This window comes from Ascaphus truei, chromosome 2 (genome assembly GCF_040206685.1).
Source record: "Ascaphus truei isolate aAscTru1 chromosome 2, aAscTru1.hap1, whole genome shotgun sequence".
NCBI lineage: Eukaryota > Metazoa > Chordata > Amphibia > Anura > Ascaphidae > Ascaphus > Ascaphus truei.
Genome location: NC_134484.1, coordinates 183,064,699 through 183,089,258, shown reverse-complemented (window position 1 = coordinate 183,089,258; position 24,560 = coordinate 183,064,699). Strand labels below are relative to the sequence as shown.

At 44.6% G+C, this 24,560-nt stretch overlaps 1 long non-coding RNA gene across 1 annotated transcript; it reads left to right on the top strand.

Annotated features, from left to right (window-relative positions):
- The first annotated feature begins 889 nt into the window (after positions 1–889).
- Positions 890–15,147, top strand: LOC142487016 (uncharacterized). Its single transcript, XR_012799109.1, has 3 exons — positions 890–1,453; positions 3,254–3,547; positions 5,334–15,147. It is a non-coding gene; the product is annotated as an uncharacterized LOC142487016 (long non-coding RNA).
- Positions 15,148–24,560: the final 9,413 nt, after the last annotated feature.

Here is a 24,560-nt window from a genome sequence, read left to right as displayed (position 1 = left end):
GACGCTCCTCTTTCCTTTGGGAATAATCTCCCATAGTATAGACAATCATTTAATTCATCACTGCAAAAGGGTTAAAGTTTAACTCTGTGTGAGCTGCAGTGTCTATGTGAATATAGCAGGTTTCCTTATCGCAGGGTCCTAGACACAGTTGTGTTTGTTGTGTTCCTGTTCTATGCTGTTTTATAATGTTATATTGATTCTGTTATAATGTTTTCTTAATGCCTCCACATGACTGCTCACCTTGTTGAAACATAAGACTCTGGGAGACGTTCACTTTATCTGTTTATTGTTCTGTTAAATGTGTTATTAATCCTCATTACATCTCACTGCTCTGCAGACTATTTAACTGTAAGGAATATTTTTGGTTATAAATGCTGAGGATTTAATATTAGTTTTTATTATCCTGCCACATCGGGTAACTCAATATATGGTGACCTTTAACATCTGTTAGCTTGTGCATTGTCTCTCAAAATCTCTACAACCTCAGCTTACAGTTATCATTTCCTGCCTCCGGTCTCCTAACGATGGGATCCAGTCTCCCTAACGATGGGATCCAGTCTGTACTCAGATTATTACTATGAGGCTCCGGCTTGCTAGTATTTTAGTAGAAATCTCTCACACAATATTTTCATCCCAGCGGCTAAAGTTTAATTTCTTCTCTTATTTACAATATTAATAATAACACCTTGAAAAAACTAGAGAGAGAAAAAAAGGGCTTTATAGTTTACCTGATGTATGCACACAATAATATATATACCTGATAAGTGCATATAATATGCAATTTATGTTTCTGTGTGTCTATTTTGCACTACTCTGTTATTTGTGTATATATGAAAATGTATCTCACTGTATTGTTACAAAGCCTGTTAATAAATAAAGTTTTTTTTTTTTTTAAAAAGGGACAGTTAAGTCAGTAATCAGCTGCAGGAGATAGACAGTCCCCTGACTGTTTCATAGGAGGGTGTCACAGCCTCAGAGTCGGCAGTTCACGTGTTGCTAGGCAACCAGTGAGGCTGTGAGATGTGTGACAGTTAAGATTAAGTCAGTTGAGGGAGAGACAGTAAGGAGCTAGGAGATAGGAGTCAGTTTGGAGTAAGTTAGTAATTTAAGAGTAAGTTAGTAACTTATGAGTTATTAATATAGAAGTTAGTGAGTTAAAAGTAAGTTAGTAACTTAGGAGTAAGTTAGTAATTTATCAGTTAGTAAGTTAGTAATTTAGAAGTTAGTGAGTTAGTGAGTATTAAGTAAGGCAGTCGGTGCTGAGACAGGACACGGCAGTCTCCTGTTCAAAGGTGTTCTGGGACCAGACACCAATTACCTGGACATGCCTAACGGTGGTACCATCCACGCGGGACCCACCCAGCGGAGAGGCGGAGACATCGTGGACCAGCCTTCGTCATACGTGGATCACAAGTACAGCACCAGGGCGCCCAGGTGCGGACGCACCCGTCAGGTACCTATCCCAACAAGTGCAGCAACATTTAACTGGAGAGCGCTACTCCTTACACTTTGGGTGGGCTGGACACTGGGGACAGGGACATCAAGGTATTGGTGCCTAGCACCCAAAGTACTGTTGGGACATTAACTGGGGGGTTACATTGCATACTCCTATGGAAAAGTAAGGGGACTATCTATCTTCTACAACTGCCTAAACTGTCCCTCTCAACTGTCAAATCCCAACTGTCTAATCCCAACTGCCAGCGCGAGCTCCCTTGCACTAAAAAGGCCTTAACGGCAAATTCAGCCCTATTGCCTATTTGCTAAGCCGCAGCATGTGACATTCCCCTGAGGCTCATGGGACTTGTAGTCCCTGCGCGGAGCCTTTCCTGTAATGGCCACCGCACCTGCACTTCTCTGCACATGTGCGACCTACTTCGCATGCGCGGCCAATCACAACATGGCTGCCGCGAGTCCTCCCGCGCATTTGCGCATGCTCGAGCCCTGCGCGCGCATAACAAACATGGCGGCACCCTGCAGAGGGAGCCGCCGGCAAGTCCATCGCCACCCACAACAGCCCCCCCCCCCCCCACCGCAGCGTAGGTAAGGGGGGGAAATGGAGGACCGGGGAGCCAGAGGGGACCTGGCTACATCTGCATTATATTTTTAATGAGAGGTGTGTGTGTGTGTGTGTGTGTGTGTGTGTGTGTGTGTGTGTGTGTGTGTGTGTGTGTGTGTGTGTGTGTGTGTGTGTGTGTGTGTGTGTGTGTGTGTGTGTGTGTGTGTGTGTGTGTGTGTGTGTGGTCGGTTAGCCTATCACAGTGGGGGGGATGTACACTGGCTGTCCCTGGGTGTGTGACAGACTGTTTAGCTACTCACAGAGGGATATGCAGACATCCTTATATAAATATAAATGCATCTACATCATTCATTATAATGGCATGGAATTGGGCAAAAGCTATTTAAACGACACTTTATTCCTATTTTTTATAACTACATATCCTTTGTTTACATCTACCTCCTCAATCCTTATTGCGATTGCAATGATTTTTTTTTACTGTTTGCAAAAAAGTGTAGCATTTTTCTTTAGAAAATAATAAATTATTTATTTTAAAATAGGATGGTATTTATTTCAAAGAGAAACGTTGATAGGACCTTTAATTATTACCACCCATGAACCATTTCATATTTCACATAAAATAATAGTGCTTAAACCTTTTTGCTACATTACATAAGATATTGTATTATAATAAAATATATTATGTATTATATTTATAGCTGTCTGTTTGCTCATTGCCATATGTATTTTATAACTTTTAATTGTTTTTATTAAAATTACTATTTGTTGTTGAAATATATGCAATATAATGTAAACCTTAAAAGTAATCAATTAATATCCCTTAAAACACTTTGCCTGAGATTATGCTATTTCTCTATTAAGCAAAGCTTCCATTTTCCAAAACAATATGGGTCATGTCCTCATATGATACGTGTATTTATTCTGGTCTCTGTCTAGATGCACTTTATTGTATAATTGATGATATACTAATTGTATGTGTTACTCACGTCTGACTCACCTGCATATCGGTGGTGACTATATAGACTCTTGTTCTAGTTGCCCCTCTCTGATGCTGCAGTAATTCTACCTATGATGTAAGTCAGAATTGGGGCTATTGTGGCTCAGAATATTATTTTGCATTTTTTCAAAGAAGGGCTTGTCTTTTTTGTTCTTGTCTATAGGCTACTCTATGTTTCTATGATTTGTGCTTCAATATCTATGTTTTTTTTTTACTTGTTCTTTTATCTCCATATGTAGCTTTAAGAATTTAGCCTCACTCCTGATTCCCTGCGATGGAATCAATGCGAGCTGATTATGGACCAACCGTCCTGCTATTGGTCGTACACCATTGAAAGGGAGCTATATATATTATGCATTTATCTCCCTGGAATCAAGCCCTCAGGAGAAGCGTTCAAGCGAAACGTACATCGGTTGATCATTCCCATGTCATGTCTCTGAGATGTGCGGACGTACTTACTCTCCGGATTCATCTTGTGAAGATTTCTTCTTACTCTGGATACATTCAGGACTCCATGACTGGCTAAGTATAAAGTACAGTCATCTCCTTACTCTTTAAACCTTTTGGGAGTATCCAGTGTATGCCTTACAGCGTGATGTGATGAATACATTAGGAACGTTAAAATATTGCTGCGAAATTTACAAAACTCGATTGTTTTGCGGCTTACCAAGCCTATTAGTCCATCTCATTATTATCACCCAGGACTATTTCTTTATACCGTAATTTATGAAGATCATTGATGATCAGTATTCCTTGTTGCAGTTTTTCCTGCTTAGCGGTTTATTCTGCTACTTCTGTTTTAACCTTATTTTGACAAAACACACAAAACCCCAGCAAGCTCTTTTTTGGAACCCCTGAGCCCCCACAAAATATACAGTATATATGTATATAAGTGTCAAAAAGGAGAGCTATTGAGTGTGTATACAACAAGCGACAGAGAAGCCCAATGCTACATCCAATATGACAAAAATACAAAGTAAAATATTCTCTTGAAAAAGGGTAATTTAGTTTAACCCTTTGGCCAAAGCGTTGTAAGCTTGCGAGCCACTCCCCACTTCCCAAGTGAGTAGGTCCTTTCATTCTGCTGGATATAGATCCAATGTGGTCTTTCTCCCTCCTAATAGAGGTAAATGAGAATTTTTATCCTAATAGAGGTATATTAGTATTTTATCTGGTAGTGTTAGGACTTGCGAACGGGTGTCTGCCTTGTCGTGGCTCGCAAGCTTACAACGGTTTGGCCAAAGGGTTAAACTAAATGACCCTTTTCAAGAGAATATATAAGTATTTTACTGTGTATTTTTGTCATATTAGATGTAGCATTGGGCTTCTCTGTCGTTTAACCTTATTTTGCTATTTGCAGTATTTCATACTTGGAAATGTTTTGTTCCACCTTGATTTTTTGACCGGCCAGTGTTGGAGTTATGAGGTAATCTTTTTGATTCCCCTCTCCAGTGCTCGATTCTATTAATTACTATACAGCTTTACTAACACAGGTGGCTCATTTGTGCATTCATCAGCATTTATTGAGGTTAGATAGCATCTGATTACTTTGAGTACACGAGGGACGTGTTTTAATGATTGTATATAATAAATGATTTATAATTTTTGTACACCAGAGTACTCTTTCTTGGGATGATTTTTCTCTGTTTGCTATTATTCCTATCCCAGGAGCACCATCAGGGGTATTATTGTCTTACCTTAATATACTGATTGTGGTCACAATAATAGCTGTTGCAGGTATTCTTTTGGTCACATTAGTACTTGTTCACTTTATTATATGTACTAAACTTTAATTAAACTGCGCTGAAACATTGTTGTCCTCAAATCGCTTCACAACCAAGAAATATTCATGGCCAAAAGCAGTGGTGGATGTAAAAATATGCCACCTTTAGGCACTTCCCTGGTGCCACTCTCCTCCTTCAATGTCATTTGATGCTGCGCCCTCTCGTTCCCATGGCAACACGACACAGTGAAACATCACATTGCCGGCTACGCATGCATGATCAACAAGTGCCCATTGCGCATGTGCACGAGTGGCTGGGAAGTGCCGATCACGCATGCGTGGCTAGCGAGCGCTGATGTATGCCACACAAAAAATTTGCCGCCCTAGGCCTAATGGGAAATCTGCCACTGGCCAAAAGGGAAGTGTGTTCCAGTGAATTAAACCATTGTCTGTGTTCAAAATTAGTACAGTATTATGGCTGTGAAACATTTTAAAGTGTAACATTGAAAGTGTCTGGAGTTAATTTTGGAGATTAATCTTTAATCATGGAAGCATTCTGACTATCTGGACTAATATTTGGATTAATTTCTTCACAGGTATGACTGTGATCTGATTTTCATCTATCAATTGAAAGAACTTTATTCAAATTAACATCTTACTGGTATGAGCTGAATAGACAGACCCCTACCTTAATTGTTAGTCAAGTGAATGTGTTTAACTATATAAGGCAGTCTCTATTGCTCTGAGCCATATGGCTGTGAAACATTTTTAAGTGTAACATTGAAAGTGCCTGGAGTTAATTTTGGAGTTGAAATTGGAGGTGAAGATTAGAGGAAGATCTGGACTCTGCACAACAACAACTCTGCAGCTGTGAGAACTTGACTTTCTAAAAGCTGTGATTCTTTGTACTCTTCCTATCCTCCAATACCTGGGAAGTCTCTCCGCCTACATCTCACTATGCCCTCCCTGTTGCTTTGTCTTTTTACGGTTTCCTCACTCCTTTGTGACCGTTTCTGTACTCTACAACTTCCCCACTCCCCACTGCACCATTATTTATACACCTCTCTCCCAACAACTTCTTCTTTACCCCTCAATAAAAAACACCCACACAAATCCTCTATTCACACCCTCTATCTACTCCTTCCTGCTGCTGGGGATCTCCCCTAAGCCTGAACACAGACATATATATATCTGATCTCACCCACGCCTCCCTGCCATCTCTTCCCCTGTAAATGGTGTTAACCATCTGATTTAATACTGACTAACCTTAAAACTCACCACACAAGTTAAGCATCCCAACAGCCTGCACTCATGGCTACTGTCCCACAGTCACTCCTACCACCCATTGTGGCCAAGCACTGCCATCTACAGCACTTATTCCCTCACCTGCTGTCTCTGTAAATTTCCCCTCAAACCTTAGATTGTAAGCTCTTCGGGGCAGGGATTTCCTTTCCTGTTGTCTGATTTTGCTGCACATAATGTATTTTAATTCCTTAAGTGCTTTCAGACATAAAAGTGACATTTCGGAAAAGGAATCCCTGCTCTGAAGAGCTTACAATCTAATTGTTAAGTAGAAAGAACATACATTGACAGTAGGGAGGTGTTCTGGTAAGTGTGTTGGCAAGGGGCCAAGGTTTATGTAAGAGGTGTACAATATCAGCCAGGGAGCTACTCATATGCTTCGTTAAGGAGGTGTGTTTTAAGCTGGGGAAATTAGAACCTACCAGGACCTGACAATCCCAAACCCAAGGAAATCTTAAGGGTTTTGGACTTACAGTATAAGGATAAAAACCAAAACCAAGACATTGTACCACACTGTGGAATATGTTGGTGCTTTACAAATAGATTATAATAGTCTCCACACCGTGTTCTAGTGTTCTGGTGTTTCATCAGATGTAAGAGGTTTTTTTTTTACAGATTTAATGCAGATTGCTACCCAGGGAAGTGTATACCATCTCAGGATTGCAGGATTTTGTGATGCGAGTGAAAAGTGACAATGTGACACATAGTAATATTTATAATCCTATTTTAATGTGTCATGTAACTGCTCCCTAACGACACTCCCCACAGTGTGATCTGACACACCATGCAAACATTACAGCAAAGTCCTTGATAAATTAGCACTAAGACACACAATATAAAATAACACTCCCAGCTCCAACATTGTCTTGTACATCATCCCCAACCTTGTGTAACATACAGTCCTGAATTAGGTGTTTGGGGGAGGCCAAAATAACTTTATAAATTCAGGAAGATAATTAGGTAGTCGGACAAGGTCTCTCACAATGGGGGGGGAAGGGTTTATAAATCAATACCTTATTTTGTGACACAACTAATCTGTCTATCTCCTTGTGAAGGTTTACAGCATCAACTTCCTCTTCCAGCAATTGGGCCTGCAGGATCTTTATCTCTGTGAGCAGCTTGAATTGTGCCGCTTCGTACTGCTCTTTCTCCTTGTTCCTGGCCACTCTCTCTTGAACTAAATCCCTCTGTAACGAGGAGAGACTGAGCTGCCATTGATATTCTCGCTCTTTTGTTTTTGTTACCAGAGTGTCAGTAGCCTTATCCTTGCTGACTTTATCAATCTGCAGCTCTTTGCTTTTTGTCATCAAGGACATTTGAATTGCCAGCAATTCCCGAATCTGGGTCTTCTGCTCTTTATTTTCTTCCTCCAGTCTCTTTATTCTTTCATTCTGCTGGAATATGTAATTGTTACATATACTCAAGAAGCTCATTTTTAAAATAACACTACCTGCTCCAACATTGTCTTGTACATCATCCCCAACCTTGTGTAACATACAGTCCTGAATTAGGTTTTTGGGGGAGGCCAAAATAACTTTATAAATTCAGGACGATAATTAGGTAGTCGGACAAGGTCTCTAACAAAGGGGGGGGGAAGGGTTTATAAATCAATACCTTATCATTTTGTGACGCAACTAATCTGTCCATCTCCTTGTGAAGGTTTACAGCCTCAACTTGCTCTTTCAGCAATTGGGCCTGCAGGAGCTTTATGTCTGTGAGCAGCTTGAATTGTGCTGCTTCATACTGCTCTTTCTCCCTGTTCGTGGCCACTCTCTAATAATCTAAATCCCTCTGCAAAGAGGACAGACGTCTCTCTAAAAACTTGTACTCTCTCTTGAGTTTCTGGCAATTTCATTTGGCTGATTTCATTTTTTTTCTAGATGCCCATGCAGGGACTTGTCCTTCTCAGCCATGTTCTGCCTCTGATATTCTCGATCTTTCATATTTGTCTCCAGAGTGTCAGTAGCCTTATCCTTGCTGACTTTATCAATCTGCAGCTCTTCGCTTTTTGTCATCAAGGACATTTGATTAGCCAGCAATTCCAGAATCTGGGTCTTCTGCTCTTTATTTTCTTCCTCCAGTCTCTTTATTCTTTCATTCTGCTCAAAGTTGTAGTTGTTACATATACTCAAGAAGCGGGTTACTTCCTTCAGCACACTGAAGGTCTTCCTGCGCAGTGCCCAGAAAGCTCAATTGGTTCAGTGACAAGTAACTCTGGAAAATCAATGAGATAGAAAATTATTCCACTAGTATACAGTACAAACAGTAATAAACAAATACATTTATACCAAGACTAATGTAACGGCTGTTAATACTACATAAAGAAACAGAATTGATACATAATTAAAAGAACACTAATCTGCTCATTTTTCCGTCTGTTGCAAAACTGCAGACCCCGTAAATCAGCGGTTTGCAAACTGGGGGGTGCGGGAGTTTTGTAGGGTGGCGCTGGCGGTTGCAGAAGCACTGTGCTCTTTCCCGATGCATTTAAATTAAATGCCAGGGGAGCACGTGAGGCCTCTGCAACCTGTACTTACCGGGATTCAGTCGGCTTCTGCTCACGTCACCATGACAATGCGGCGTCAGGGTCATGTGACGTGCTGCATCGTCATGACAATGTGCATCAAATGACGCTGAGGGGTCACGTTGTGTCACGGGCCCTTGACCTGTAGTGCAGGTCCAGGGACCATCCTACAGCAGGATACCACACCAGAGACTGCATAGGGCAGAGGCCTGCTGTGACTGCATTGAGCTGAACAGAATAAACTGTTCCTGTTTCATAAACCTCCTGCCTGGTGTGTGATCTTACTGGGGAAGGAGAGGGATTGTTTCCATACATCTGGAGCCTGCGACAGATGGAGGCGCTGCACTGCTAGAGAACCATGCTGGGTATGTACCCCAGAAACCTGTCCTGTGTCCCCATAAACATTGGCGGATGACTCGACCCTCCTGCTTACCAACAGGTAGCATGCACAACACACGCTGTAATGGCAGAATCTCCCATCGGGTGGGGAAACACTGTTACACTAGTATTAGTGCTACTAATGAGGAACACATGTTTTTACCAATTATTGAACAACATCTGCTCAGGATCTTTCTAAATCCATTGAGTAACTGAAACGGGTCAAAAGTGGAAATCCCATTTTCCCTATTTTCCCAATCCCATCTGTGAATCAAGTGTGTAACAATTGTGACTCTAATACAATGTTAGTTTGAGCTGTAACTTTCCCTGTGCCAATATTAAGCTGTTTAGTAATAGCCATTGCCTCAAAGCACATACCTGGGATATTCCTGAAGGTGCAACGCTGCTGCCACACCCCAGCAGAGAGTCTCCCTGCACAATATCCTGGGACATACTGATTTTGTTTTTTTTTTCAAACCAAACTGGTGGGACAATAACAAGAGAAGGGACAGGTCAGGTTTTATCAGCATTTCCTCACTACTTACAATCACTTTGTTCAATATTTTAAAATGGCAAGCATAACATCTCCCTAGAGAGATATTTTACGTGACATTAAAGGTGCTGGCAAAGTATTAGAAAAAATAAATAAAACTGGTTATAAATAAAACATAAACATTTAAAAGATGTCTCCTTGTAATTCAAATGATAAAAATGAAGTAATAAAATATTATTTCTTATGGAGAAAACGGCGGCCATTGTTTCCTTTCCCCAAATATCTAGAACCACCATCAAATATCTCGGAAATGTTACAACATGAAAAGAAATGTAAGCGTCACTATACAGAGCTGTAAATGACTCACTGAACAGGCATAAGCAAAAAATATTCTTCAAAAGAGAGTAACAACATTGACCCTTATATAACAGCCCTGCTCATTTTGCCTGAATCCGCAGGTTAGGACAGCCTTAGAAACATAGCATTTGATGGCAGATAAGAACCACTTGTCCCACTGTGTCAGCCCATTGTCCTATCTGCTGTAACACTGCACACACTATTGTTAGTTGGTTTTCTTTTACATTTAGGAGAGCCTTATGTCTAAGCATTTATTTGTTTAGCCCCTTCCACCTCTGGGAAGCTATTCCATGAATTAACTCTATGTGAAGAAGTATAACGACCTAGAGTGCCTACCGCGTGGTTTGCCTACCCCACCATACAAACTGAGACGACACAGTTTTTTGTGGAAGTAAAAATGGTCACAGCTTTATTGTTTAACAATACTATCAAATAACTGTCAGCCATAAACTTAGTCCTTTGTCGTCCCTATTCTCGGTATCTTCCGGCGGGAGGAGCCCTCCTCCGCCCGCCCTATTCTACCGTCAACCCGGGAGACACACTCTCCGCCGTGATGGACACTCTCGCCCCTTACTCACGGCCCCGTCATCCGTTCACCCTAGGTCCCCCTTTTCATGGCCGTCTCGGCCTACCCGCATAGGATAGAGCCCAGCTACCTAAGATTGGTGCCAGGGGTACAGCGACCGACCGCCTGCGTCGGTGCCTCCAGCCCGCACGATCTTTTCAGGGGGACCGTTACCTGGCGGCCCATCCGCATCGGGTGGAGCCCCATTTCGGGTATTTACGGTGTCCCTACGATGACTGGCCTGACAGTTCCGCCACCCGGAGGACCCATTAAGGCCACTTACTGGGGACTCACCCCACACCCCAAGCTGTGACCCTAAACCCTGGCTGCTGATCGCTTGCAAAGGCCCGCGCATGTTATCAATAAAAATATCCAGGCCCTCGTCTGTTAGGTGCACCCCGTCCTTCCTGTGCCAGCTGCGCCCCCTGTCTTCGAATTCCCCATGCTTCACCGTCCGCCCCCCACAAGAGAGGATGAAATTACGTATGTCTCTGTTAACTTCTCGCCTTGCCTTTTCTATGCCGACCCAACTGCGCGCCCCCCTCCATACCAGCCGGGGTATAATCTCCGACCAAATAATGACTGTGTCGCCCCAGAGGGCTTTAAGTCTGGCGCAGTCAGCGCGTATCTGGAGTATTAAGTCTAAAGACTTGGTGGCCACCATGTCGTTTCCGCCCAGGTGGATCATTATCACGTGGGGCTTCCTGCCGTAGACTGCTAGCGCGCTTGTGGTGGTTGGCACCAAGTCTCTGCAGCACATTCCTCTCTTACCCAGCCATCGTATTTTCATGCTCTCTCGTGGGATTCCCAGCTGCAGACCCAGCGTGCTCGCCGCCCGCTCCCGGGCCCAGAACATGAAAGAATGACCAATCAGCCAGACTTCCCGCGCTGCGCCTGCATCGCCCACTGTGAAGACAGAAAACATGTTAGAAAACCGCACGATCATCTAATTACCCCCTTGCTTGGACCTAATGTACCCTTTGTAGGCGTTTGACTTCCACCTCCCCAGTTCCTTAATCTGTGCTATAGGCAGCCCCCGCTCGGAGGCTACCGTTGCTGCCCCAATCCGAAACGAGTGGGTCCCGAAATTGGTGGCATCTATGCCTCCTGTCTCCAGGCAACGCTTAAAGATCCTGTTGAACTGAAACTTTGTTAGGGGAGTTGAATCTTTATGTGACAGGAAAACCTCGCCCCCTTGTGATCGCTGCCTGGCCTAGTGCTTTGCCGCCCTCACAGGGCACACCCTCCTATTCTCATGCCGTCTCAGGTGCACCCAGGCCCCTTTCCCTGCTTGGTCAGTTTTTGACCTGTGTATGCGGCATGCTACTGTCTCCTCCCCTATAATCACATTTCCCAGCAATAGGCCAGTGTCCCTGCTAGTTTTTGATGCTGCTACAAGTTCCCCTACTCTAAAGGCTCCAAAAAAGGCAAAAGTGAAAGCCGCTTTAAATAAATTTATTTCGAACGGTCCTGCGCATACTGACTCTGCTGCCTGGTTCAAGCTCTGTAACCTCTCCACTGTTACCGGTTCCCTCTTATCTCCCCGCTTGCGCTCCCCTCTGCCCCACCCAATCAGTATTCGCCTGAGGAGGAAATCCTTGGTGATGTCTGTCTGTCCCCCCAACTTCAGGAAAAAGGCAATACCCGCTAGCGTACCGCCCGCCTTAGCCCTTGACATGCCCGCCCGCTTCTGGGTAAGTAAGAAATTGATTAGCTGATGGGTTCTGCTAACCTTACCACTCCCCTTGGAGGCCTTCCTGAAACTGCGCCATTGCCGCCATGCGTTGTTATACGTCTTCCACGTGCGGGGGGCTAGCGATTGCTGCACCAAGGCCATCACTCCCTCCGCCCTAGCTGGTACAGATAATTGGGGCAGGTCAGACCTCTTTCCTGCGCGTCTGGGGCTGCCCGCCTAAATGCAGGCCAGTTAAAGCGGGATAGCGCGTCTGCGATTACATTAAGCTTCCCGGGGATGTGCTTTGCCTTAAAGTTTATGTTCCCCAGCATGCACTGCAGGACCAGCCTGCGCAACAACCTTATCACTGGTGGTGATGTAGCCGATAGGCCGTTCACCGCGTCCACTACCCCCAAATTGTCTGACCAGAATATTATATGCTTGTTAGCTAACTCCTTGGCCCATAACTCTACCGCTACTACAATGGGGAACAACTCCAGGAAAGCCATGTTCTTAGTTAGCCCCGTCTCCACCCAGTCAGCTGGCCATGGACCCGCACACCACTCCCCTCTAAAGTATGCCCCGAACCCGTGCCCCCCTGACGCGTCAGTGAATAATTGCAGGGCGTCGCTGGTCTCGCCGTCCGTAACCCACAGCCTTCTCCCATTAAACTCCCTGAGAAAAACCCCCCATACCTCCAGGTCTGCCCTAAGCTCCTTGGTGATTCGGATATGGTGTTGGGGCTTTTTTACCCCCGCCGTGGCCCTTTCCAACCTGCGGTTAAATATCCTACCCATGGGGATTACTCTGCAGGTGAAGTTTAGCAGACCCAGCAGTGACTGCATTTGTTTCAGGGTCACCTTCCTGGCCTCCCTGACCTGACCTAGGCTCATTCTAAGCTTCCTGACCTTGTCTGCGGGTAAGCGTGATTCCCTCGCCAGCGTGTCAACCTCTATACCGAGGAATGACAGAATTTCTGTTGGGCCCTCGGTTTTCTCTTCTGCTATGGTAACCCCCAATTCCCTCTTAATCCCCTTAGTACTCTCCAGCAAGCTGTTGCACTGCAGTGAACCCGGGGGACCCACCAGCAGGAAGTCATCCAGATAGTGCGCAACTGTGCTAGTCCCCGTCTTACTGACTATGCACCAATGCAAGAAAGTACTAAAAGCCTCAAAGTAGGCGCATGAAATGGCGCAACCCATGGGGAGACATTTATCGATGTAATACGCGCCCTCAAATTTACACCCTGTGAATCTGAAGCTGCTGGGGGCCAAAGGTAACAGCCGGAAGGCTGATTCTATGTCGATTTTTGCCAATAGTGCTCCCTCCCCACATGTTTTAATTATCCCTATGGCGGTGTCAAATGATTGGTATTGTACCCGGCATAGCTCCGGGTCTATAGCATCATTCACCGACCCCCCCCCTTGGGTATGACAGGTGTTGTATTAGCCTGAATTTGCCCGGGTCCTTTTTTGGCACTACACCCAGTGGGGAAATAATTAACTGGGCGATAGGGGGGATGCAAATGGGCCCGCCATGCGCCCCAATTTTATCTCTTTCTCTATTTTTCCTTTAACTATGTGTCTGTGTGTTGCAGCGGATTTTAAGTTCCGGCTAACACCCCTAGCTTGTACCACCCCCCCGACTGGTATGTGAAACCCCTTTCTAAACCCCCCTTCAAGGAACCTTGCTTTTTCCCGGTCGGGGTACCCCCTTAACCAATAGCTTAGCCTGCTAAGGCTGACCGGTGTTGGGGCCTGTGTTACAGTAGGTGCCTCCCTTCCTCTAGCCTGGCTGCGGTTGCCCCGGGCTTTGAAGCATTTCTTAACGGGGTGGCTACCCCCGCACTGGCTACACACATGCTTGTACTTGCAACTCTCCCCCCGTTTGCAGTATAGGTCGTTAAACGCCCAACACTCCCCTTTGCTGCCTCTGCTTGCTGAGTGACTCCCGGGCCGACCGCCCGGCCCCTTGCGAAAGGGCGCGTTACCCCCTTGTTTCGTGTTTCCCACTAGCTTCATCCACAATTCCATGTCCATCTTCCCCAGACTCAACCGTGTATCCCCCTGCCACCTATGCCTGAACTGCTCATCATAATCCTGCCACAGTGACCCCCCGTGTTCGTCATGTATGTTCTGTATCACACTCATGTATCTCAACACATTATGCAATTCCTTGGGATGCTTTGAAAGGAAACAGTCCCCGAACACAATGAAACCCATAACCCAGTTTGCGTTACTCCTCACTACCTGCCCTTTCTCGCCTGCCTCTCGCGCGCGTTGCCTCTCTGCTCGCCCCTTTACAGACAGCTTGAACATATCCACATACTTCCTGTTACCTATGTCTCTCTGTGTTCTCCTAGGCAGGTGTGTGTACAGGGGGCTAGTTTCGACTGCAAACGAATCCTCACCGCTGTGGGTGGAAGCCGCCCCTTTGTCTTTGCGCGCTTTGCGTTTTCCCTTATCTGTCCTATTCCGCTTTGCCGTATTGCTCAACGCCTCTACCTGTTTCCTTATGCGCTTTACCCCTGGGGTCTCGTCGCTGTCTGCGCCGCTGCTTGCGTCTGACTCGCTGCTCGTTCTCTCACTATTCTCGCTGTCTGACCCCTGGGACTCACAGTCCGACCCTGACCTCACTGACCCCCCATCACTAACATCACCATCAACATCATCATCCTCATTACATTCCAATGCTGCATTTTCATGCTCACCTGATCCTGCGGCTTGTGCACCTGGGTGACCGGTCCTGGGTCGTTTGGCGGCTGCACGGCTCCTGTTGCTGCTTGCCGGCTCGGCGACGCTCCCCGGCGCCAATGGCGCCAGCGCATCAACCGGGGGAGGTGCCCGGGACACTGGGAGGCACCCCGCGGCCGGGGGCAGCGGGACCGCCGTTGATGGATCCCAGGCTGGTGCCGGCGCTCCAGGAGCGTCTGGCGCGGGTGCACCATACGCTGGGGCGTGGTGTGTGGGTGCTAGCGGCGCCGGTGGGTATGGTGTGTAGGGTGCAGGTGCATGCGGCGCAGGGGCGTAGTGTGCGTGATGTGCCGGTGCGTACGGGGGTGCTTGGGACGCGTGGGTGTAAGGCGCGTAGGGGTAATGCGCGTAGGGGTAAGGCACGTAGGGGTAAGGCGCGTGGGGGTAAGGCGCGTGGGGGTAAGGCGGCAGGAACGCCGGGGGTGGCTCCGCAGCGGTGGTGGGCTGGCTCGGCCCGGCCATGGGGGTTGTGGTTTGGTCCGCAGGGGGGGGGGTGTTATGTATAGCAGGGGGGGCGGTGTGCTGTGCAGCGGAAGGGGGGGGGTGGTGTGGGCAGCAGGGGGGGGGGGATGTGCTGTGCAGAGGAAGGGGGGGGCAGGCCAGCACTGGGAGCATACAAAAGGGTAATATGGTGCTCAAGTATGTAGTCCCATTACTTGTAATAGTAACAGTCAGTAATGAAGTTACCTCCTGGGACTTGAATACAGTACAACTATAAGAAGGGCTCCAGTTGCCCTGAAGGCAGGGGTAGTTGCATAAAAACACCCACCCCTAACCTCATTGGGCTGGCCCCCAGTAGTACTCACAAATGATAATGTAAATCACCAGGGTTACTCACAATCTGCGTGCTGTCGCCAGAGGGTAGAATCCAGTACAGAGTAGGTTGAAGCAACGCACAGCAAGGAGGGGGTGACAGCAGGTCTGGCAAAAATCTTCTTTATTATGGAAGCATTAAAATGTGGAAGGCTGCAACCTTCTACGCGTTTCGTGCAATGAAAGTTGCACTTTATCAAGAAGTCAGTTTGAACATGGTATGACACACTATATATAGGGACAGTCTGCCGTTTTGGCGCCAAAAAACACTCTTTGGAATTTGCACAAAGGTTTAATTAATACACAGCTGCGCCAGCGCTATGCAAGAAGCGACTAATTACCTGTTCAGCCCCTTGAGACATCCGCCTGCCAAACACTCCTGCTCTGTGGAACGCACAGCAGGGCAATGGAGGGCGAAATCTCGCGAGATGCGTTCCAGGGTGGTCCCGACTGCTCGCGCATGCGCAGTATGCCTTAAAAAATGAAAAAGAAATCCCGATCCCCTTAAAGGGAACTGCTACTATCCTGTAAGTGCGCGCATGCGCATGAGCGGCTCTGTGTGTATATATAATGCAAAAACGGCAGAATATTGGTGTAAACAACCACCACAGGAGAGACAGTGATGGTAATGCCCCATAACCTATGGAGACACTCATAACCTGTACCAAACTGATGGGGGAAGTAATACACCAACTGTGAGGCACATAAAGAGATCTAAATTGTATGAAACTTATTAGGCAGACTGTACCCCATACATACAAAATTTATAATAATTGTCAAATTAAAAACAAAAATTTTAATCAAATAATATAAAAAAATATATAACTTTTATCCTAACTTATACCTATATTAAAAACATTTATACAGCTATCCAGAAGAACAGAGGAAAAAACTAATCAGAGGTATTCAATAATTCCTTGTACACTATGTTAGAGAAAATCAAATCAAATCAGGAAAAACAACTCAGAAAAAACAATCATAAGTATCTAAAGCACTTCTCCTTTGTTAACTTTTCTACAACCGTTATAAGTCAATAAAGTTGTTTCCATTGAGTAAAATGTCTTGCCCAACCTAATGATATAAGAAAACATTGCATATTGTTTTACAATTTTGGTACAAAGTTGCTAACTTTTCTTAAATAAACATTTCTTGTTAGCTACATGATTGTACTGCTTTATTTGGAACACTAGGACCAAATTGTATGGTCATGACAATATGATCCTCAGTCAGACATAATTGTTTTGCTTTTGTTAGATAAGAATTAAAATGTCCATCTATTGATGTTTTATTTCAGAAAATGATTAATACTCCATTCAATATTTATTCCATCAGGAAAACGGGTTTTTAGCGTGAAGATCCAGTAGGACTCTCTACAGTCTAGTCTTTTTACCAAATCTCCTCCCCTCATTTTAGGTAAAATTCTCTCCATTCCCAAGAATGAAAAATTCTCAATACCCCCCTTCCCACACTCAGAAAAATGTTTGGACACCGGGTGTACCAGGTCTCCTTTTATAATTAATCTAAAGTGTTCTTGCATTCTAATTTTGAGGGACCTCGTTGTTCTTCCGACGTATCTTTTCCCACAGCCACAATTGATTACATAAACTACAAAAGATGTATTGCAATTAATAAAATCTCTGATTTCAAAACGTCTGTGGGGGCTGTGGGAAAGGACATATCTGGAAGGTTTCATGTACCTACACATGTTGCAATTATTGCATCTGAATGAACCTTTAGTGCTGAAGTTGTTACTAGCAATGTTTACATCTGGAATTACACTAGGAGATAGATAATTGGAAATAGTCTTGGCCTTCCTATAGACAATTTTAGGACCCATTTTGGTATACTCTCCCAGGATGGGATCCATGCGTAATAGGCCCCAATGTTTATTAATTATCCTATTCACTTGGCCACTGGCTTGACTATATTGTGTGATAAACAAGGGGGGTGTGCTTCCCAGTCTATTTTTATCTTTATTAGTATCACTTCTCTGCCCAACCTCCCTCACCCTTGACTCTCTGGTGGGGAGTAATGTACTTCTTTCTTTTTTAATTATTTCCTCCACTATGGGTTGGAGGGTCTCCCTGGTATAACCCCTTTCTAGAAACCTATTGGTGAGCGCCTCAGACTGAGTCTGGAATCCATCTAATGTGGAACAATTCCTCCTCAGTCTGAGGTACTGGCTTTTGGGGATGCCAGTAATCACCGATCTGGGATGACAACTGTCCGCCCGGAGAATCGTATTTCTTGAGTTGCCTTTCCTAAAGGTGTCCGTTTGAATCTGTTGGTTCATATCCACATATAGTAAGATGTCCAGAAAGCTAATGTGGTGTGCATAGAAATTGGTGGTAAATTGAATATTGAGATTATTATTATTAACATATCCAAAAAAAGATTCCAATGTGTCTGTGCTCCCGTGCCAAATTATAAGTAAATCGTCAATAAAGCGCTTGTAAAAAACTATATTGTGTCTAAATTTATTAGTGCTGTTATAAATAAATACATGCTCCCACCACCCCATAAAAAGATTCGCATAGGAGGGGGCAAAACTTGTCCCCATTGCTGTCCCCCGTTGTTGCAAATAAAACTGGTGCTCAAAAAGAAAATAATTGTGTGTGAGAAGAAAAAGAATAGATTCAGTGATAAAAGTGGTCATTAACATTGAGCTCCCTGGACATTCAATGAAATGACGAACAGCTGTCAAACCCAAATCGTGCTCAATGATTGAATACAGGGAGACCACATCCATAGTTACCCAGAGGTAGTCAGGTTTCCATGTGACCTTTTGTAATTGTACCAACAAGTCACCTGAATCAAGGATGAAGGAAGGCAGAGCCCTGACAAAGGGCTGTAGATAAGCATTAACGTAACGGGATAAACCATCTCCCAAAGATCCAATACTAGAGACAATTGGACGACCAGGAGGGTCGACCAATGTCTTATGGATCTTTGGGAGATGGTGAAACACTGGGATTATGGGGTGAGGGTTGACCAAAAATCCCATCTCTTTTTTATTTAGAACCTGTGTTGCTGATCCTAAGTCAATTAAATCCTGCAATTCTTTCAAAAAGGTTGGCGTTGGATCATATGGTAGTTCAGAGTAGGAGGACACATCACCAAGTTGGCGAAAAGCCTCCTTGAGATAGTCTGTCCTACTCTGAACCACCACTGCCCCTCCCTTATCAGCATTTTTAATTACCAACATGGGGTTGTTCTGTAGTGTTTTAATTGCTGAACGTTCCTCCCCATTTAGATTATCATTACTAATACCTGAGAATGAGAAACCACAAGCCAGAAACCTAAGGTCATGGATTACCAGATTTTCAAACATTGACAAATAGGGACCTTTAGCAAAGGAAGGGTAAAACACCGATTTCTCTTTAAACTTGGAATCCCAGTCTCCAAAACCATAAGTCTGGGAATCTTCAACATAATTACTTTGGTCATCGAGGTCATTCAAATCTCTTAAGGCACATATATCTTTAAAAGAGTCCAATGTAACCTGTGGAAGGGGGGGGGGGAATCAGAAGCACCTATATTCAAGGCAGAACCAGTAGAGTTCACTGGAGGACTAGCCTCGAGTGAAGTCTCAGTCAGAGATTTGTCCCCATTTTTCACATGAAAAAATTTTTTTAGGGTCAGTTTGCGGACATACTTGTGTACATCTATAACTGTTCCAAACAAATCGATGCCCATAGTGGGCGCATACTTCAGGCCTTTGTTAAGGAGAGAAATCTCTGGTTTGGTTAGTTCAATGCCTGACAGATTTATAACATTATTAGAGTTAGTTAGTAATTCTTCTTTCTCTTGTGTGCTCTTTTTCCCCCTGCATCTTTTCTTCCCCCTCCTGGTTCTTTTTCGTTTTTCCTGAAGACTGAGTAGTTTTTTGACTGCTGTATATGATGATAAGAGTCATCTGATCTGCCGGCTTGAGAATCTCCTCTTGGAGGGTTAACATCAGTTGGGCCCCTTGTGACCCTGGATTGGGAATTGGTTTCACAATCAACATTACTGGATCTTGTCTCCATATCTACAAATGAGACAGAATGTGAAGCACTTTCTCCATCTGAAAATTCTGAATCACCGCTTAGATGTTCACTATTACTGCCTTTTAATATTGATTTATTTGGTGTTGATCTGCGTATGTTACTCCTAGATGTATTTAGGGAGGATCGATCAAAAACAGTAGTAGTTCTTTGCCATCTATAAATTTGTTTTTTCTCATAATCAATGCGGTCTCGATCGTATTTGTTCTGTTTCCTAATCATAATTTCACGTTCTGCTTCATCAACAGTATTAGATAGTATTTTATCATAATTGGCGAAACCTCTCATATCCTGGAACAGGCGCAATTTATCTTGTAAATCTTTAATCTGAATATCAATAGAGTCCTTCTCCTTAATCTTTTGCTGCAATATAAGATCCATCAGCTTAAAAGAGCAGTGGTTAAGCGTTTGAATCCACTGATTCTCAAAGTCCTTATCAGGAAATCCAAAAGTTGGTGCTTTCTTTACTCTTAAACCTCTAGGAATTCTTTCCATTTTTATGTAGTTTTCAGTAGCAACAATGTCCCACCAAATCCTCGTTTTGTAAATTAGTAATCTTTCCAATTTCTGAAAGTATATCTTTAGGTCAGCAACATCATTAGTATCAATGTCCACCACATTCTCAAAAACACGAAGTGCTTTCTTTTTTCTAGATGAATCATCCCCACAATTGAAGGTATAAGAAATCAGTGGTACTGTGGCATTTGTGTCCTCTGTTACTTCCATTCTAGTTCCACTTGCAAACAATGTATTAAAAATCCATGAAATGTCTATGAAAAAATGCACAGACCTACTTTAGCCACCAACACAGTCGTCCAATCCAATAATGAAAAATGCCGTTTAACTATAGGACATCCAAACTGAGCTACCATGTAGGTAAGTAGGCATACAAAAGGGTAATATGGTGCTCAAGTATGTAGTCCCATTACTTGTAATAGTAACAGTCAGTAATGAAGTAACCTCCTGGGACTTGAATACAGTACAACTATAAGAAGGGCTCCAGTTGCCCTGAAGGCAGGGGTAGTTGCATAAAAACACCCACCCCTAACCTCATTGGGCTGGCCCCCAGTAGTACTCACAAATGATAATGTAAATCACCAGGGTTACTCACAATCTGCGTGCTGTCGCCAGAGGGTAGAATCCAGTACAGAGTAGGTTGAAGCAACGCACAGCAAGGAGGGGGTGACAGCAGGTCAGACCTGCTGTCACCCCCTCCTTGCTGTGCGTTGCTTCAACCTACTCTGTACAGCACTGGGAGCATGGCTAACAGCTGCAGGTCGGGGGTGGATGTTGGCTGGGAGGGGAGGGGGGTTTTTGGTAGCAGGGGGAGCGGGGCCCAGAGCAGCAGGGAGGTGGTTAATGTCCTCTCCCATGAGGGGGGAGAGGGCAGCCCTCCCCTCCCTGCTCTGCTGCGAGCAGGCACGGGAGAGAGGCTGGGGGGCGGAGCCAGCCTGCCGGGCTGATTCCCTTCCTCTCCGGCTGAGAGAGGAGCTGGGAGGCGGCTGTGAGTGAGGCTGGGGGGCGGAGCTCGCCTGCCGGGCAGCCTGCTTCCTTCCCCGGCTGGGAGAGGGCTGCTGCTGCTGCTGTGGTGCTCCCTGCTCGGGCCACTGCCTCCGTGGGGCCGCCGGGCGAGATGTCCTGCGATCTCGTGCAGGCGCCTTGCTGCTGCTGCTCGGCCTCGTGCTGGCTGGATCCATGCTGCGGTCGGTCGGAACACGGTCACAGGTCCTGCAGGGAGAAAGAAAAACAAGATTAATGTAAGCTGCCTACCCGCGACGGGTTTAAATAGCCCGCCCTCCTCCCCTCCCCTTGCTGCGCGCGCAACTCCACGCTGCCTCGTGGTGCGGGGGAGGGGAGGAGGCAGCTAATCCCTGCAAACCCTGGAGGTCACGGCGGCCATTATGAGGGCTCCGGGCCCATTTTGGATCCTCTGCCCTTTTTTTGCTCACATCTCCTCTGAGCTGCCACCCTCCAGCGTCAGAGAATGTCCTCCTGTGCTAGCACTCCTCTTTCTCTGATATATGCTCCTTCCTGTACTTTGTTTAAACCCTTTATGAATGTGAATGTTTCAATCATATCCCCCATCTCCTTCTGTCCTCCAAGATGGACATATTAAGGTACAGGCAGTCCTCGGTTATCCGACACAATGTGTTACTCAAAATGGCTTTGGATAGCGAAACGTTGTAAAGCGAAACACGTTTTCCCATAGGAACACTATTTAAATGAAAGATTCCGTTCCTGAAGGCATTTTTAACACTAAAATACAACAAATATTTTATGCAGGCAACAAGATTTGCAGCACACACAAATTATATAGTGTATATACTGTATTATATATATAATATAACATAATAAATAATATATTATATAGTATAATATAATATTATATAGCATAATATTATATATACTGTATATATATACGCTCTTACGACGCTTTGCAACGTTGTTTATGTGTATGTGTATATATATATATATATACACATACACAACGTTGCAAAGCGTTGTAAGAGCGTTGGATAAGCCGTTTTGGCGTTGTAAAAATGAACATAGGTATGCATTGCAAAGCGTTGGATAAGCCATTCGTTGTAAAGCGAAGCGTTGTAAAACGAGGACTGCCTGTATTTCCTAATAAGTTTTATTATGTAGATCATGCACCATTTTAATAGCCTTTCTTTGCACAATCTTCCATATATTTATGTCCTTCGGGAGATACTGTATGATCTCCAGACCTGAACCCAGTACTCTTGGCGAGGTCTTGCCAATAATCTATAGATTGACATCGCTATCTCTCTCTTTCTGCTGCTATTACCTCTCCCAATACAAGCTAACATCCTAACATAATTACTCCCAGGTCTCTTTCCTCTATTTTATTTATAAAATATTTTACCAGGAAGTAATACATTGAGAGTTACCTCTCGTTTTCAAGTATGTCCTGGGCACAGAGTAAAACAAATAATACATGGTTACAAGTACAGTTACATAAATGAACAAGGTATACATTATATACACGACATTGCGTGCACAGTTAAAGAAAATATATATTATGAGCGTATGAAACAGTTACAGACCAGATTAAAGTGTGAGACGGCCTTAGATTTGAAAGAACTTAAACTGGTGGTGGATATGAGAGTCTCTGGTAGGTTGTTCCAGTTTTGGGGTGGACGGAAGGAGAAGGAGGAACGTCCGGATACTTTGTTGAGCCTTGGGACCATGAATAGTCTTTTGGAGTCTGATCTCAGGTGATAGGTGCTGCATGTGGTAGGGGTGAGGAGCTTGTTCAGGTAGGTGGGTAGCTTGCCCAGAAAGTATTTGAGGGTGAGACAGGAAAGGTGAACTTTGCGCCTAGACTCTAGTGTTGACCAATCTAGTTCTTTGAGCATTTCGCAGTGATGTGTGTTGTAGTTGCATTGGAGAACAAAATGACAAATTGAATTGTAGAGGGTGTCAAGTTTGCTAAGGTGGGTTTGAGGAGCCGAGCCATATACTATGTCTCCATAGTCAATAATTGGCATTAGCATCTGCTGTGCAATACGCTTTCTGACCAGGAGACCTAGGGAGGATTTGTTCCTGTAAAGTACCCCTAGTTTGGCATAGGTCTTGGTTGTCAGGGTATCAATGTGCATTCCGAATGTTAAGTGGGAGTCAAACCATAAGCCCAGATATTTAAAACTAGTGACAGGTGTTAGGGTGGTGTAAGTGTTGGTTCTAATCAGGAGCTCAGTCACTGGAAGCTTTACAAATTTAGTCTTGGTCCCAAATACCATTGTTACAGTCTTGTCAGTGTTTAAAACAGTTTGTTTTGGGAAATCCAGTTTTCGAGTCTCAAAAAGTCAGACTGAAGTATGTGTTGAAGGTCAGAGAGGCTATGGCTGTGTGCATATAGGATTGTGTCATCTGCATACATGTGTATTGAGGCTTCCTTACAAGCTGTGGGAAGATCATTAATGAACACTGAGAAGAGTAGGGGCCCCAGAACAGAGCCTTGCGGGACACCACAGGTGATATCCAGGGGGTTGGAGTTAGAGCCTGAGATGGACACATGTTGGGATCTTCCTGATAGGTAGGACTGAAACCAGTTTAAAGCATGTTTCCCTATTCCAGAGCTCTGGAGTTTGTTAAGCAGGATAACATGATCAACTGTGTCAAAAGCCTTTGCAAAATCTAGGAATACTGCACCAGTGAGTTGTCCCCGTTCCATTCCACACTGGATTTCATTGCAAACTTTTAGCAGGGTAGTTACGGTGGAGTGTTTGGGACGAAACCCAGACTGGAATTGGCTAGGGAAATTTGTCTTGGTGTAGAAATCGCTTAATTGGGAGTGGACACATTTTTCCATAACTTTGGATAGAATTGGGAGAAGTGAGATTGGCCTGTAGTTTGAGACAGTGTTTTTGGCCCCACTTTTGAAGATTGGGACAACTCTGGCAGTTTTCCAGGTCTTAGGGATATGGCCTGCAGACAGGATAGAGTTGACTATGGACGCAATTGGTTTGGCAATGGCTGGGGCACCAAGTCGTAGGAACCTAGATTGTAGTAAGTCGGGTCCACATTGGCTGCTTAGTTTTAGTTTGAGGAGCGCTTGTGTAATCTCCTCTTCAGATACTGGGCTAAATTGAAAATTGCGGGCAGTGTTGGGAGGGGGTGGGACTGTAGGGATACTCCCAGGATGAGATTCATGTTTGGGGTTTGTGCTGCGTTTCGCTAATAAGTTAGTGGCACACCCCACAAAGTAATCATTGAATGCATTTGCAATGTCAGTGGGGTTTGTCAGAGTAATATCCCCCTTAGTGATATTACTTGGTTGGTGATGGTTAGGAGGCTGGAATATATTGTTGATAACCTTCCAGAAGTTAGCTGGGTTTGATGTATTCTGGTGGAGATTGTCAGAGTAATATTGTGCTTTTGCATGCCTTGTTT